Source organism: Amphiprion ocellaris, chromosome 17, assembly GCF_022539595.1.
Source record: "Amphiprion ocellaris isolate individual 3 ecotype Okinawa chromosome 17, ASM2253959v1, whole genome shotgun sequence".
Lineage (NCBI taxonomy): Eukaryota > Metazoa > Chordata > Actinopteri > Pomacentridae > Amphiprion > Amphiprion ocellaris.
Window position 1 is genome coordinate 17,893,826 of NC_072782.1, and position 17,274 is coordinate 17,911,099.

At 38.2% G+C, this 17,274-nt stretch overlaps 1 protein-coding gene across 11 annotated transcripts in view; it reads right to left on the minus strand.

Moving 5' to 3' along the window:
* The window catches only part of tnca (tenascin Ca), a 67,452-nt gene that overhangs the window by 33,252 nt on the left and 16,926 nt on the right, over positions 1-17,274 (minus strand). For 2 of the 11 annotated variants that reach the window (XM_055019305.1, XM_035956061.2), the window contains exon 1: positions 10,430-10,709. The gene's annotated coding sequence lies outside the window, so the exon portion shown is untranslated. Of the gene's footprint in view, positions 1-10,429; positions 10,733-17,274 lie in introns of those variants that run through there. The other 9 variants (XM_055019306.1, XM_055019307.1, XM_035956057.2 and 6 more) reach the window with 8 other exon arrangements.

Sequence of the window (17,274 nt, forward strand, 5' to 3'; positions counted from 1 at the left end):
AGAATAGAAAACTGCCCATAATCTACATCATCAAGTCTCATCTGGGGGTTGCAAAACAAATATCTTTCCAAACCATTTCATTATGAATTACTGCTATGCACTATAAAGCTATTTAAGCTTGTGTGAATAAAACTATTCAAATTAAACATAGAGAAAACTCTCTGGTTGAATTACAACTCACTAAAGCAGTGCTGAATGGTGGCGCGTGACCACAACATTATTGGATGGGTAATAGTTTTGTTCTTTTGTATATTTGGTGCCCCAAGACAGCGTGTCACCTGTAGATGAACAATAAAAAGACTGGGAGGCTCCAGCTCTGCATTTTAAACACGTAGGAGCAGCCATTACAAAGCACACCAATCAAGTTTTAAGGCTGGCGGCTTTGTGGTCTTTTAGTGTGACTATAAAACCGCACACACGTGGAAGTTTTGAGAAATATTTATCCGCTCTGCACAAAGTTTAAGAGCTACAATGCAGCATAAAGCCCAGTTCTCGATGTGCTAAAATAAGAACAACAACCAAAATCAAGTAAATAGTAGCAAACAACAAAGTCAAAGGGACCAGGATCCACTTTTTTCTAACAGAATTTCAGGCTTGTTTAGGCCATACACAAGACTATTTGTTTCAGTCTGAACATTTACCAGACGTGTTAGAAATAAAAAAGTTTCCAATAAGTACATAGGCCACTATGGACATATAAGGGCTCCAACATGTAACCATTTTGGCTGCACAAGCAACCAAATATCTGTCAAGTGTGACTACACAACATGTTCATTGGTCACACTGATGAATCTGACATTTAGCAGCTCTGTGTGTGTGTGTGTGTGGTGTCAGTATTATGATTTTTTTAAATCCTCATTCTGTTACATCACAGTCTATGATGACGATAATGTGTTCCTAGAGTTTGCAGCTGGTGAATAAGACTGATCACTGTAGGTTGGTGTTCTACTTTAGCTTTGGGTACAAAAGCCATGTCTCCCCCCCCTTTTTTTTCAAATCTATTTAGCTTATTAGAAACAAAAGTAAAAACCAAAGTGTATCTTTTTTCTGTTTTAATGTCATTATTTTTTATTGCGTAGTGGGTTTTTCTTTTTCATTTGTTATTGTCGGAATAAACCGCCAGTGTGGTGACAAAATTCTGGTGTGCCAAGAAGTTAGTCTGGAGCTTTGTTTAGAAATATTTCTAGTACTTTTTAATGAGCTTTTTGTAACAGAACTGCCATAAAGAGATTGTGCCAATTGTCAGTGATTTCATACACCTATAGAGTTTATTAAAGGCCTAAAGAGAAAACATAAGAAAACACTGTTTATGGGTGACATGACTAGCTGAATAAGCATACAGTTGCTCACCAAAACATAATTCTGTAACTAATAATTCTGGGGGAAAAAAATGCCAAATATCTGCTGCTTCCTGCTTTTCACATGTGCAGAGTTAATGTTTGTCTTTCTCATATATCAGTGTAAACTGAATATCTTTGTGTTTTTGGCTGTTGGTTGGACAAATCTGAAGATGCTACCTTACAGGACACTCACACCAGGCATTTTCACAATTTTTTTAAAACTTGATTCGATATGAACAAATGATTTAAATGGAAAAAATGGTGTGGAATAATTGACAATATAAAAAAATCACTGGCTGCAACCCTAACTATGTCTACCAACACCTGGGGTTCAGTGCTGTGTTAAACTGTTTTCACACTTTCCTGCAAATGCACTGCTGTATAAGAAAAACCTCAATGCCAAAGAATCCACAGTTGTGCTGGCACATCAAGTTCAAGTATTTGACGCATCTCAGCTGTTTTGCTTCCCCAGTATCTGTACATATAATGGGCTGAAATAGTGTGAAGAGGAATAATCCATCCCAGCACGCAGCGCTGCTTCTCGCCCACACGTCTCTCAGATGACTTCATCAGCTGGACACTAAGAACTCTATAATTTGTGGGAGTCAAATGACAAGCTTCTTCCTCAGCGTGGGAAAGCCTCCTTGGATTAGTCAGTGATGAGTTTCCAAAGGACCTGGGTAAGCAGGAGACCCTAAAAATCTACAGAAAAGCTTTTAGTGACTGACATACAGCACTGGCAGTTCCTCTTTCCTCATGTGTAGAGTTTTACGACATATTGCAACCAACGCAGACCTACGTTTGCAGGTTTCCTTCAACCTCCAGTCTGGCTCCTCAACAGTAAGTAGTCTTGAACATTTTACCCTCGAACAGCCAGACTGAATGTTTGCTCTCAGGCTCACATGCATGTCTGCTGCTACATCTGGGAGGCAGAAAACTATAGTAGAGGAGTTGCATCTGTTGCAATCCATCAAGATTTTGTCCAGATTTCTTCTGCACAATCAAAAATGACTTCCAGAAGGGACACAGAGTCAAGACATAAAAAGACACGTGGTGCACCTGGATTTCTGTCCTCATGCGTATGGAAAATATTCATTTTGACAATTCTCAGCTATCAGATAACTAAAAGTAGATGTTCAACAAAGGTTCATCTGAATGTTTGATGCATGTTTTTGTGACCTCTCTCTTTTCTGTTTTTTCATTGCCAGTCGTATATTTATGAGCAGGACATATTTTATCTTCCAGAAATAAAAAATCAAAACACCTGGACATAAATCACAACTACTGCTCTGAACTACTTCACCCTCCCAGAATCACAAGAAACTAGCTACACAAAAAACATAAAATTTTCACTTGAAGAGTAAAACCGTAAAAAAAAAAAAAACACTCCATCACTCAGCATCTCCACCAGATTCAGACACATTCCATCCATCCATTATCTATACACCGCTTAATCCTCACTAGGGTCGCGGGGGTGCTGGAGCCTATCCCAGCTGACTCGGGTGAAGGCAGGGGACACCCTAGACAGGTCGCCAGTCTGTCGCAGGGCTACATACAGAGACAAACAATCACTCTCACATTCACACCTACGGGCAATTTAGAATAATCAATTAACCTCAGCATATTTTTGGACTGTGGGAGGAAGCCGGAGTACCCGGAGAAAACCCACGCATGCACAGGGAGAACATGCAAACTCCATGCAGAAAGATCCCGGGAAAGCCGGGACGCGAACCAGGGATCTTCTCGCTGCAAGGCGAAAGTGCTAACCACTACGCCACTGTGCAGCCCTCAGACACATTCAACCTTCTGAAGTCCAAGACACACCATGTTATCGTTATTTTTTAAATCTCTAAAACACACTACAAATTTGACCAGAGCCACAAACAGTAAAAACACAAAACAGCAAAGAATCATTTGATTTTGAACTTTTTGTCAGTCCCTGAACTAACCATCTGTAACATGTCATTTGGTTGAGAAAATTACCTAAAGCTTAAAAATGATAATATATTATTAAAGTTCTTTTGTTCTGCATGTCTCATTTAAAACACCTCCTCAAAATAGGTTGTTTGCTCTTATCAAAAGGCACTTGACACAAAAAATCCTATTTAATTAATTTAAAATAAATTTTAAATCGATTTAAAGTAAAATCCTACCCTTGCTGTAGACGCCACAGTCCTATTATCACACTTGAACTTGTTTTATGGCTCTTATCCAGGTTGTTTTCTCCTGACTAGATCCATCTTTTGTGTTGTATCTACTCTCAGATGTACATCGCTTAAAAGCATCTGCTAAATAAAGTTGTAGAATTGTATTCAGATTCTGTAAAAAACACAAAATTCTGTGTTTATTAATGCAACTAGGAAGGCAATCAGTAACTCAGCTGCAACCAGTAGTCATTTGACAAAAATTCAAGGACTTTTACATTGAGCCGTGGGTTGTGTTTACACATAGCAGTTTAAACATGTAAATCGTACAAAATCTATAATGTGTAGATATTTTATTACTTACAAGCCATTTTTTAAGTAACAGCTGTTATATGTATTGATGTTAGGTTTTTCAGTTTTTGTTATTTAATAATCAAAGAATATTCAACTTTGTTTTCTTAAATGATTTATAACATTATAACTTTATTACACTACAGCAAAGACATTTTTGAGTTCTCACATCCTTCCAGACATGCTGATGCTATTTCAGTAGATGTGCAGGACTTTAGATTGCAGTGAAAAATGACTCCACAGTGAGTAAGGATGTGAGACAAGCCCTCACAGCTGATTTTTTTTCTAAAAATTGCCAGAAATATACACACAGTTTTAAACACATCACTTTCTTAAGATTACACCCAGCCCATGATCTCATGATCTCAAAGAGATTCCAAATTAATAGGGCATTTGAGCCTGAGTGTCAAACATAATTATAGCTTTTCCAAAATATCAAGATGCCAATACTGTACAAATTTCCCAGTAATGAATGCCAGAGCTCTATTTTTGTAGAAAACCAATAAAACCGAAGAAGAAGAACTCAGTATGTGTCCTGAAACCAGAGCACACCATGACGCTTAAATGATGTTGTAGGTTTTTACTGTTATATTTTGCATCATGGTGTCCTCCATAAACCAGACTGATGATAAATATTTTCCATTAGTGTCTCCAGAGTGCCTGAAGATTTAGTTCTGAAGGTGGACCTCTTTCATCATCCCTCTTTTCTTTCCTTTATTGTCGGCACCTTTGACCCGACTTCTCTTTCATCATGTGCCTCCTGCCAGCATTCTGCTCCCCTTCAGCTTATCTGGTAAAGCGCAGATATAAAACTGAGCTTCAGTTTCATGACTTCTTTGCACATCTGGTGAGTAGCAGGATAAAGGTGGGTTATGACTGGAGTTGTAAATCTGAAAACTAGGTCTTGAGATATGTTTCTGATCTGTGTCTAGAAAACTTTACAAGACACAACACTGAGAATTTGCTGCCTTGGAGGCAAAGAGTGAATCCGTTTAAATCCTCAGCAAGGCTTCTGCTGCATACATCTGTGAGAAGACATTTGTGATAACTTCAACGTAGGGCAAAGTAACATTTCCATATTTAAAAGAATCTGAAAGAACTTTAAATACAAAGAGTGCTATTTACTACCGTTTTTGTAGTCATACTGGTTAAACATTGATGGAAAATCATTAAGCATATGAAATTAATGATAGTTATTTTACCATTTTTAAGTATTTCTTGCAAAATTAATGGACTAACTAATTAACAAAAAATATTATTCTTATATTTATAGCAAATAATTAAGAATATGATCTTACGGCAATTTTTTTGCTTATCTAACAACAATACAAACTATAGGCAGCAAAAAATGGATGGATGGATGGATGGATGGATGGATGGATGGATGGATGATAGATGGATGATGGATGGATGAATGGATAGATGGATGGATGGATGGATGATAGATGGATGATGGATGGATGGATGGATAGATGGATGATGGATGGATGGATGGATAGATGGATGAATGGATGGATGGATGGATTAAATCAATTTAAAAAGTTAGCTAAAGTGAGCTAAAATTGCCCATCTGCTGCTCTGAGTTTAACTCCTACTGCATAATAAAAAACATTTTTTAAAAAAAGCTAAAAAAGCTTTTAAAAAGTCAACCAGGGGTTGAGAGTGATGACAAGTGGAATGTGAGACAGGAGTTGCCAAGTGGCTACTTCAGTGTAAAAAAACAAAACAAAACAACTTTTTTTTAAAAACAATATTTCGTACCTTTACTATACCATCAAAAATTATTATTTTCCAGATAATCACTGTTACTTGGAAGAAAAAAATACATATATTATGGATCTGAAAATGCTAAATACCATTTGACTGTTATTTTACAGATTTACCATGTATCTAAAATAAATAAATCATTAAAAAATAAAATAAAAAATAGGCAAATTCTGCCAATAATATCCATGTCAAAAATCTGTGTTTTTATACAGGAACTGGTTATTTTACAATGCGTCACCTTAAACTACCCTGTTTTATTGTATCTAAATTAGTTAAAATTTGTATTATTTTAAAGCTATTTGCTGTTATTTTCAGTCTTTTACCATTTTTTAATGATCCAATTTTCCACAGTTTTTTTTAACATATTTTTCTCACACAATTGCTGCCAGGTTTTCATCATATTAACTTTTTTCCCGACCAAACTTTTTAAACTATTTTCAACACATTTGAGGGCTGATTCTTTAGATGCAGTTTTTATGTACCAGTGACCACTGAAATTACAGCAATGGCTCTCTCTGCATTCATCTGGAGTGCCCAGATTTGTTACCAGTTTGGCTGCTGAGTTACAAAACTTGCAAATACAGATTTTGACACCTATGCTACAGAGGGCTCTTTTGAATTGGGAGACTTTTTCCGAGACATTCATCCAATACGCTTTATTCTGCTACCAGCAGGCAAAACACCCAAAGACTCCAGCTGGTTCAAAATACCGCTGCCAGGTTGTTAACACATACTAAGACAAGCAACCACATCACACCAGTCCTTCTTGCCCTTCACTGCCTACAAGTGAATTTTGGAAATCATTTTATGTTTTTATTGCTTATTTTTAAGGCTTTGAATGGTTTGGTTCTTGCCTCAGTGTTCCTCTGCATGGTCCTACTGATGGTTCCTTATTCTCATCTTGTCACCAGAGGAAGTCGGACCTTTGCTGTCAAACTCAGTATCATGTTCTCTTCTTAAAACTCACTTTTATCATTCAGCTTTTCTTAAAAGATGGTAGTTGTAGTGATTCAAATTATTTGATCTCGTTGCAACTTAGGTTCTGGTTCTTCATCACTTTCTTATTCTATCTTGTCTTAAATATGCTTTTTATTGTAAAACATGTTAAAACTTTGTTTTGGAAAGGTGTTATAGTGTATTTGTGTTAGTGTGGTCGAGGACTGGTGGTGACTGGTAATCTGAGCTGTATTAGCACGAGCTGTTGCCTCAGCCCGAAACCTGAGCTCTTGGATTTGAGGCAATGCAAGTACAATAGAGGATGGAGGCAGTCTCTAATGTAAGGTTAGTCAGGAGGAGGGTAGAATGAAGGTCTGAAAAGAAAGACTGAGTCTTGGGGAACATCTGTAGTTGTCAAAAGTCTGAACCACTGTGCCAAAATTGAAAAATCCCAAAACAATAGCATTAAACTCCAGAATATATTTGAAAATAAGCAAAGTTTCACAAATGTAACAGTCAAAGATGATGGATGAGGAGGTGGCTGGTCACTTCTGATTAGAGAGTGTAACTGTCGTAGATAACTCCCAAATGGGTGAATCTATGTCAGCATTGGTCCTGCAAGGTTGAGGGTGATTTTAAAAAGTAGGTGGTGTGCTGAGCCATCATTAACTCCATTAATTCATCCATTTTCTTCTGCTTGTCCAGGGTTGGGTTGCAGTGGCAGCAGAACAAGCAGGTCATTCTAAAGGTCCCTTTCCTCAGCAATATGTTCTTGTCCCTTTTGCAGGATTCTACGATGTTCCTAGGTCAAATGAGATTTGTAATCCCTCAGTGAGTCTCCTCTTGAAAAACCTCAGTAGAAAGATTCCCAGGAAGCTTCCTTACCTGACACTGGGACTACTGTAGCTGCCTCCTTTCAAGGGGGTGAAGCATCTGCTCTACTTTGAGTCCATGAAGTTTAAAATTTCATAAACTTATTTAAAATGTCAATTTAAACACTAGCATTTGCTCCAACACAGCAGAGACGTATCGTTTAGTTTACACCTCAAATAACATGTTTAATTGTGCAGTAACTCTGGCAATAGCAACAGTGTTTGCTGAAGGTCTGACAGCACAGAGAAACTAAATAGAACATTCTCCTGTGGCAACAAACAATTTCACATAAGATGTATATAGTCTCCTGACAGCCAGTGACCAAATTCTAAAAAGTTTTATGTTGATGTGTCAGTCTACAGCAGGCAAGACAAAATATTTAAGTTGTAAAATTTAAGACCTTTAATATCTTCTGAGGAGTTTTACTGAGGTAACTGCCACCTTTCAAAAGGTGCAGACAGCCTGTTTAAACAGAGGTTGAATGGATGAGAACACTGGTGCTTACAGCAAAAAGCCAAGAATACATCTTTTCAAAGCCGGCTTGGGGTTGAGCAAGGACATATTATTTAGCTGTGGGACATGGGAAGACAATTTGTAGAGAAAATTGAAATAAATATAACCTGGTCACTAAGCTATAATCCAGTCACTGTAGCTTCAGTACTCTTCCCCCATGCTGGCAGCCAGAATGGAACTTTCCCGCGTGGAAAAGACAAACTGGGAATGTTGGCCCTGGACTGACGACATCTGTTTTGCCGAGTCAAAGGGGGGAAAAAAAGCCACTGAGGTACTTGTCCACATAATCAAAAAAAAAGTGCTACTGCATGTAGATCTGATTGTAGGTTTGTCGTCTCTGATCGCGTCTACGTGCCGACTGATGGGTGCTGCTGGTGATGAAACACTCCATGAGAAGAACACAAGTGCAGCATGTCTGGACACACTCCTCATGGAAAGCATTTGCAGCGTGTCAAGACTCTGGTCAGTAGCCGACATTAAACGAGTGCACGTGCTTGTTTATCCGTCTGTGAGATTTAAACATTTTTATTTTCCATGAACTCCAAAGAGCGAAGCCTTCTCATGGAACAGCTGGAAATCGTTGCAGGGAAGCTAACTGTAGCTGATACAATAACAGAAAACACAGCACTTCATTAGCAGATTGCACATTTTTCCACTGCTGCATGGCAATATCCTCAAATAGGCCTTTAGGAATAATAACCCTGAGTTTTATTGTGTCCCCAGGTGAGCCTAAACAGGATTCAGACTTTAGTTTCGAGACTCTCTGCCATTAATGATTTTTATTAAGTGTCATGTTTGTGATTTTCAAGCAAAAATAATACAAAAATGAGCCGTTCTGGGTTCTTAAAAATGAAGATTTACTGCTTTCTTTGAACACACATTAGTAAAGTTATTATATTTGAGTTTTGGGCAAAGCAATCCATCTAAAACAATCACTTTTCATGCTTTTTGTCAATTAATCTGCTAAGAAATTATAATTTTTTTGATTGGCGTGTGTTCATTTTGCTGCTGTGCAGGATATGAGAATAAATCCCTTCACTGGTAAATGATCAGGAGCATCAGAGCTGAGTTACAAACTGCCATCTGTGCTCATAACTAACACACCTGATTTTAGAAGCCTGACAGATTTACAGTGTTAAAGGTCTTACATGCCGACAGTCACAGAGCTGACAGAAAATGCACTTATATTTTATATATATATATATATATATATATATATATATATATATATATATATATATATATATATATATATATATATATATATAAATAAAAATAAAATAAATATAATATAAATATATACATCAGCTTATCCGATGTGTATTGTAAAATTGTGACTTAAGTTTTTAGCACAAGTTTAATGTCACAGAAAGACAAATTAAATTATTATTAAACCCATTAAAACACCTTCACTAACCATCACCCCTTTGAGGCCACAGCTCAGTTGCTCAGCTAATACTGGGAATTGGGACATCAGGAAAAAGAATCTAGCATATTTTGCATGTAATAAAAGGTGCGTGATGCTGAGTTACGATCAGCCCCCTGCTCCCAGTGTCAAGGTCATGCAGAGGGAAACAGTGCAGCCCTGCAGCTACCAAACCAGCTGTCCCTCATGGAGGGTTGTTCACTGAGACACCTTTTCTCTCTGCTGCACAGACACATCCCACAACAGCCAGCACATAGCAGGCAGGCTGTAAAACATCCCAGCCTGAGTAACTGCGCACTGGGAAATGAGGTGCATTTCAGATATGAGTTGAAGAATTGAGGATAAAACTGTACATGAGAGAAACTGAGTGATTATGATCTTCTTCAGCTGAAATATTCATTCCTGCTGAATGTGGACAGAAGCGGTGACTCAAACCCACCACACAAAGGATGAAACAGAAGTTAAAACGACCGTAAGCCAGACTTAGATTTCAATTAGGCAGAGCTAATAGACTGAATGGATGGAGTACGTTTTTCTCTTTGCCCACACTGGCAAATCCTTTCCCTCTTTTCCCATCATTTAATCTCCATGATGGAAAAATGATGCACAATGAAACCTGAATTGCATCGCACTGGTTGTGTGATGAATCACCGGGCTGCAAAAACCTCACCAGACAGAGGGGTACTTGTGTATTTTTTGGCCCTATGCATAAACACACACAGATGGACAGTGTTTATTTTCATTTTTCGCTGTATTGATCTACAACCTGACAAAATTTGTGAGTGTCTGGCCCTTCTACTGAGCGCATCAAAGCTGAGGGTTAACTCTTCCACATGGTCGAGCCAGTCAGTCATCACTTCTGATCCCTGCACTGGCTGCTGACTGAGGAAGAAGTTGCAGTATACACCAAGAATGCACCTCCAATAAACTATAATCAATGCCTTCTGGTCATGTTGCATCAGTGCAAACCTGCTCAAGACACTAAGTTGCAACTAAAAGACAAAAAGTCAAGAAAAAGTCAAGAAATCCACCTCTTGTAGAATGCAATCAAGGAGAAATGCATAAATATCTCTTCTTACCTGCAATGGCGGAATCTACTTTTTGTCACGCCTCCACTAAGAGCTCCTCCAAGCCAACAAAATGATGCTTGTGTCTGTTGTGTCACAGCTTCTCCAGCAAGGTGGCAGCGCCGTCAGTCCTCCCTCATCCAGCTCCTTATCTCCCCTCACAGCTCAGGCTGGAGTTCAGCTCCTTTGCTGACAGAGAGGGAGTGAGTCAAAAGCAGGGAGAGAGACAGAGAGAGGGGGGGAAGAGAGAGGGAGAGAGTGGGAGTGAATGTCTTTTAAGTGTGAGGAGTGTTTAGGTCAGACACCCATTGCTTTAAACTCCAGCCCTTAAATAGCCGTCATTCTCCCTCCCCTGGCAGCGAGTCTTTCCCTCCCTCCACTGTAACTAATGGATGCAGAGCTGGGCTGCTGCTGCCTCTAAATGAGATGCCTCTGTTACTGGGAGTCATGACAGAGCGGCGGTGCCTGCGGTTGAGCCGGAAAATTAGAGGGGAAAGCCGGGCAATGAGAGGAAAGTGAAGCAGGACTGTAGACGGCGGACAGACGTTCAGCTAGATTCACTTTGCGATAATGATTTATGATTTTCTCCTGCAAAAATAAAGCAGGGTCTTTGTCAAATGTGCTTAAATGATCATATGTCATATTGGAGGAAATTAGTCCTCCATCATCCGTCTAAACTCGCAGTAATCCCTCTGAAAAGACTCCAGCTTTGTCTCACTCTTTTGAATCCAAGAACTTAATTCAACAAATCTGTGGCACGTTTACTGAGTCAATAGTTCCAATAATTATCCTGTAAACTATTAAAAGTGACAAATATGAAATAGTGAAGAGAATCTCCAGTTCCTAAAGGAAATGTTTCCTTGCTTAGGCACTATTTTTTCTTGCACAGATAGATTTTCACGCATTTAACAGATGGGATGAGCAGGAAACAGACACATTCTTCATTTGTGACCGCCCAGCCCTCCTCTTGGACTGAAATGAAAGCAAGCTGCTGCCGGAGAACGTGTGATATCAGTGGTAGTCGACTCCAGAACGTGAATGTAAAACTGTGTTGGGAGCTCAGATGGGGAGGCAGGCAGCATGCCACCATACGGACGCAGCCTCCACAGTTTAATCTTAATGTGATTAGACGAGGATAAAGCAAGTATCAGCTTAAATCTTTTAAGTGAGTCTGTGAAGCCGGTTAAGATATACAGTTTATGGTTTGTTGGGAGCTCTAAAAAGATGATCGTGTTGTGAGGTCCTGTCATGGAGACATTCTTCAAGGATGCCACAATAACAGGTTACTGAGCACTTTACACAGTGACTGCAACACTGGGAGGTTTCTGTTGTTCACGCTAGCAGCTCAGCGCTGATGGTGGCAACACTGAGCCATCAGTCTAGTCCACCACTCTGGTCCACACTGAAATATCTCAGCAGCTACTGGATGGACTGCTGGCAAGTATTTTGCAGACATCTAAGGTCTCCAAAGGCAAAACCTTGCCAAGTTTGGCGATGTCCACAGATATTATCTATCACCATCTAGGGTTGTTCCACTCAGAAGGAGCATTCTGGGTGGTGGCCATGACGGTAAACATCTGTTCACATACAGTAATTAGTCACTGTGGCCTTTTTCTGTCATTTATAGCCATTTGAAAAAAATGCCTATTTTGAGTAAATTTAACCAAAACTGCTTAAAACTATACATACACTACTGTTTGGAGTCACTTAGAAATGTCCTTATTTTTTAAACAAAAGCAGTAGTTTTCAATGAAGATAACATTAAATGATTCAGAAATACAGTCTAGACATTGTTAATGTGGTAAATGACTATTCTAGCTGGAAACGGCTGATTTTTAATGGAATATCTCCATAGGGGTACAGAGGAACATTTCCAGCAACCATCACTCCTGTGTTCTAATGCTACATTGTGTTAGCTAATGGTGTTGAAAGGTTAATTGATGGTTAGAAAACCTTTGTGTAATTACGTTAGCGCATGAATAAAAGTGTGAGTTTTCACGGAAAACATGAAATTGTCTGGGTGACCCCAAACTTTTGAACAGTAGTGTACATTTATACATAGATATACTCCATCCTTAATTCTTATCATTTGGTCTCTGGTGATTTTTTTGTGGGGCTGTTAAAATCTCGATAATGAGCATTAAAAAAATCCTCTGTGCAGGAGAAAGTCTGCAATCATTGGGTGACATTTTTAAGTTGTCCAACAGCACAACAGTGGACCAGGGCTGCAATTAACAAAAAATTTCCATTCACTTAGTTTTTTTTCTTGGTTTATTGAATAATAACTTTGAAAAATAATTTACTAAAAAGCTATCGGTAATGTTTGATACTTACATTTATTCATAGATACATTTTCTATCAATTTACTAAACAAATAATTAGCTGATCATTTCAGTGCCACTGTATAAATTTTGTCTTGGTGTAGAACACAATTTGCAGGACAGGCATGCAAAACAATCGGATGAAAAAACTGTGTTTTTTTATTGTTATAGAAAACAGTTCAGCACTATGGGTTAAAGAATTTGTGATAAAAGTCAGGCTTCACTTCAATATTCACTGTGTAATAGTTTAAAACGTGTGATGGAGAATGACCACATGAGATACCAGTAAAAACGTGACTGTCACACTAGGAGGACACCATACAATTACAAAAGTTACACTGCCTATCAGATATACTAAATTGCAACCTTTGCCATTTCCTAATTCCATTGTTATAAATCAGGATTTCGATTTAAAACCAATTCATTGTTCAGCCGAGGAAAAAGAAGCCTGAATGAAGAAGAATGAGTTGCAGTTAAGTAGCCTCTTCATACCACAAAGTGAACTTTATTTTTTTTCACCATGTTGAAAATTAGCAATGCAATCAGTAGTTATTTGATTTAAATTTATTCCTAGTTATTTGTTTAATTACCTGGTCACCTTTGGTCTGTATAATACCCAAAAAGACATAAAAAAAAAATACTACAGTTATCCAAAGGGCAACAAATCCTTTAAATAATCAGCATTTATGTTTGAAAAATGACAAATCGATTATCCAAATAGTTGCTGACTAATTTCTTTCAGCTGTAATAAAAATAAATGTATAATAATACGCTATTATTCATATATGTTGATATTTTTTCTTAAAGTACAAATTCAATACTATTATGGCTCCATGCAGGACTCTGGTTTGTGAACAGTGTTAAATGCGCTTTGACATCCACTTACACCTTCTTTAAGGAAAAACAAAACAAAAACAAAATCCAAACCGAGCTCCTGCCTATAATGAGAAGAAAAGGGGATCTCAGAGAGTACAGCTGACGGACCAACAGGACAATAAATCCTGATTAATCTAATGACACAACACAGCTAAGTAGATTTGTCACTTTTCATTGCAGGATGGTTGCGTGTTGTAAACAAAGCTGCAAAATACAAAGACAACAAGTGCCTGTACTTCAGGATGTCATAATACAGAGTAGAGCAGATGTATACGTTTGTCTGAAAAAGTTCAAGCATGTGATGAAGAGGTTCTGAGGATTGACTCATAAAATCTGTCACCATTCATCATCAAATCTTCTCTTGAGCTTGAGAAGACCCTGAGGATCGGGTCTGAGGGCGGCCAGAAGGAATAAGAAAATGTGTGTGGAACCGAGAAAATAGGTCACACTGTGGCCCCTTTTAATTTAAGACTCCACTTGTGTTTCACATGTACTAAACTGTGCTACACAGTCCATGTGGTTCAGACACAAACCATCAGACGTTTGCAAGCCACTGCTACTGAAACTATTAACAAATGGCAGTTATGATTACAAGACAATCTGAGGAATGTCTGCAAACATGGAACAAAACACTTAAGCAACCATGTCTCCTACTAAATGTAGCAGCTCTGTGAGGCTGCAGTTACATCAGCTGTGCTTTAATCTGATGCCAGTGTCGACACGCTAACGTGCTAATAATGACAACGTTAGCAAACTTTTCCTACTTCACCATAAACACAAAATATAGTTGAGACTGATGGAAACTAATTGCTTCACAGTTATTTGGTCATAAAGAGTCTTGGACAAATTAAAATGAGAAGCAAAGAGATCACCAAAAACTTATTTCAAGTCATCCTCAGGGGAGCATGAATATCTGTATTCAATTTCAAGGCATTTACTAGGTGTTGACTCAAATCCACAAATGTCAGCCTCATGGTGACACTAAAGGAAAGGTCGGGGGATCCGGAAAATCATTAAATCATGAAGTTTGAACCAAATTTCACGGCTATACATCCAGAAGTTGAAGTATCATAAAAATGCAAAAATGTCAACCTGATGGGGGCGCTATAGAAAAGGTCAGACCACCAGTGTTGTTAGGATTAATAGTGTTGGGAACAAGAAAGTCTGACAGACATCTGCCACCCTAAGAGCTACACCTCTACGTGTCTGTTCAATGTGTGGCTGTAACAAGCTACCAAAATATGAGCTGGGTAAGATCACAATGCAGATTACACTAAGAAGACAGTCTGAGCTTCAAGAAAAGGTTTAAACCTGACCTGAAAGCTAAGTTTTTTTAGAGATGTCTTTGAGGTAATGCACAGGAAGCAGTCCAAGGCCACAAATTGTTGAAAATTGTTTGGTTTAAGCATTTTGAAAGCAAAAATGCCATCTTCTCAACTCATCTCATGATAGTAAATGGATTGTCTTTCAATACTGGTTAGCTTGAACAGCAGCTGTGTTTACATCATATGTTTTTGAAGTATGGCATTAGAAAAAGTTAATGGAAACTGCAAGATTTGAAAAAAAAGAAAGACTCCAAATTTCTCCAAAAAGTTTCGTGCTCACTCCATGTGGTTCTTACTTTTTCGAGAATGTACATTCTGCTTAATGGGGGATTTTCGAATACATTCGGACATAGCAAACATTTATCTCCGGACAGCGTTTAACATGACTGATACCAGCTGACATGACAGAACAATTACAACTCTCTTGACCGAAAACAATTTGAAAAGACTGCTCATTTTTCTGTTATAGAACTTTTTTTTCTTTCTTTTTCTTCCTTGAGCTTATTTGGGGCTTCGTTTTCTGGCTTCCTCTACTCTGTTTATTACAGCTAATGTAGCCTACACCGCCACCTACTGACGACACTACAGTTTATTCATTCCAAAGCAATTAATCGTAACAAGCTTAACTCGCATTTTCTTTTTGTGAGATTTGATCAGTGCGGCTCAAATTCACTTGACAGCTGTATGGAAACATTTCTACAGTGTGATTGTGTCACTTTTCAAGCAAAAATGTCATGATTTCTCAGTCCTAGAGGGGTGTTTCCCAAGTTTTGCAATCCTATAAGACAATACAATTATTATCTTAGTGTTTTGAGCTGAGTTTGGACATAACGAGCACCCTGAAGATGTCAACTCTGAATATTTCTGTTGAGGAAAAAATCAGCAGAGTCAGTAATAAAACAACTTTACCCTTGGGCTACAGTTCATTAAATTCACATTTCTTTCAATTGAATTTTTGAGATACTCTGTTTGCAGAAGAGGCTGTTTGGGATTCTTTTGTGGATTCATTTCTATTGTGCACTGAGATACATTTATTTTCCTGCTTTGAGAGCCTACTCTGCTAGTTCATAGAGTGACCTTCCTTCCTACAAATTACAGCGGATCCATCCAGTCCTTACAACTGTGTGGACATGCTACTCGGTCTAGTAGTCTGTAATCTGCAAAAAGAAAGTGTCTGCAGTGTGACTTGCACAGAAGACTTTAATCATAGAGCTTTTGGTTTCACAGTTAACTGTTCACCTCAAATGAATCATTATACTCATAAATGCGGCAGTTTTCTTTTTCCAAACATGAATGTATTACAGACAAAAAAAAGACTTCACCATTGGTCTTCTCCCTGTTTGTGTACATGTGTGTTTATGCCCTGCATCTAACATGGAAGATATCATTATACAACTCCGATGAGTTAACTAGAGAGGATCATTTTGATCATATAGCCAAAGAGGACAACCAGTGTACAGTGAAGGAGTCAGTGAGTCACTTACTTTGTGTGTGTTTGCATCTAGACATAGTCTGTGTCAGTACTGATAGCATGATTTAGATTATGTTTAATTACGAAGGTATGAAATTACTGAGTCTTGCTGCTGAGATGAAGTCCAGCATGTGTACTCTTGGATCTTTTCTAGTTAGGGAATCCTAAACAGAGGAAGTCAGACTACAGTCATGGCTGTTGTGTTCATATTCTGTACTGTAGAAGTAGATGGAAATATTAAATACCCTTTAAATAGTGTACTATGTTTAAAAATGTCCTTCAGACACACTCTGGCAAACTAAGGAGATGAACTAAATGTCTCTGTTTCAGCCAGAATCATGATTACAATAGTGACTCACTGCAACTTGGATCTCATTTAACAGTGGTGTGACATTTAAGTCCTGACTGCATCAGTCATGATTCCAATCTGTCCTGTCAAACAGGGTGGACTTTGTGTTTTTTATTAGTAATAATCTACATCATTCTGTTGACATCAGATTTGTCACTTTGACCTCTAACAGCCTGTTTACCAGTGTCATACAGACTCTACAGAACAGTACTCCTGTGCCACCATCACATTGAGCTGTCTGATGGAATAAAGAACCAGATTCTTAAAACCTTCATAACGGGCTGAAGTGATGAGATTCATCCAGCTACTAACTGTCCTCTTCCTAAAATCCTCCCAACTGTGTTTTCACTGGAACCGTCACTGGCTTCACCTAAGAATATTCATGGAAATAGTTTGGTTCACCACAGATCTTCTATTTGTAGAAATTGTTACTGTTGATGGATGTTATGTAGACTGAAAATATACTTTAGCTGATATGGAAATGTTAATTTCAGAGTAGAGATCAACAAATAACA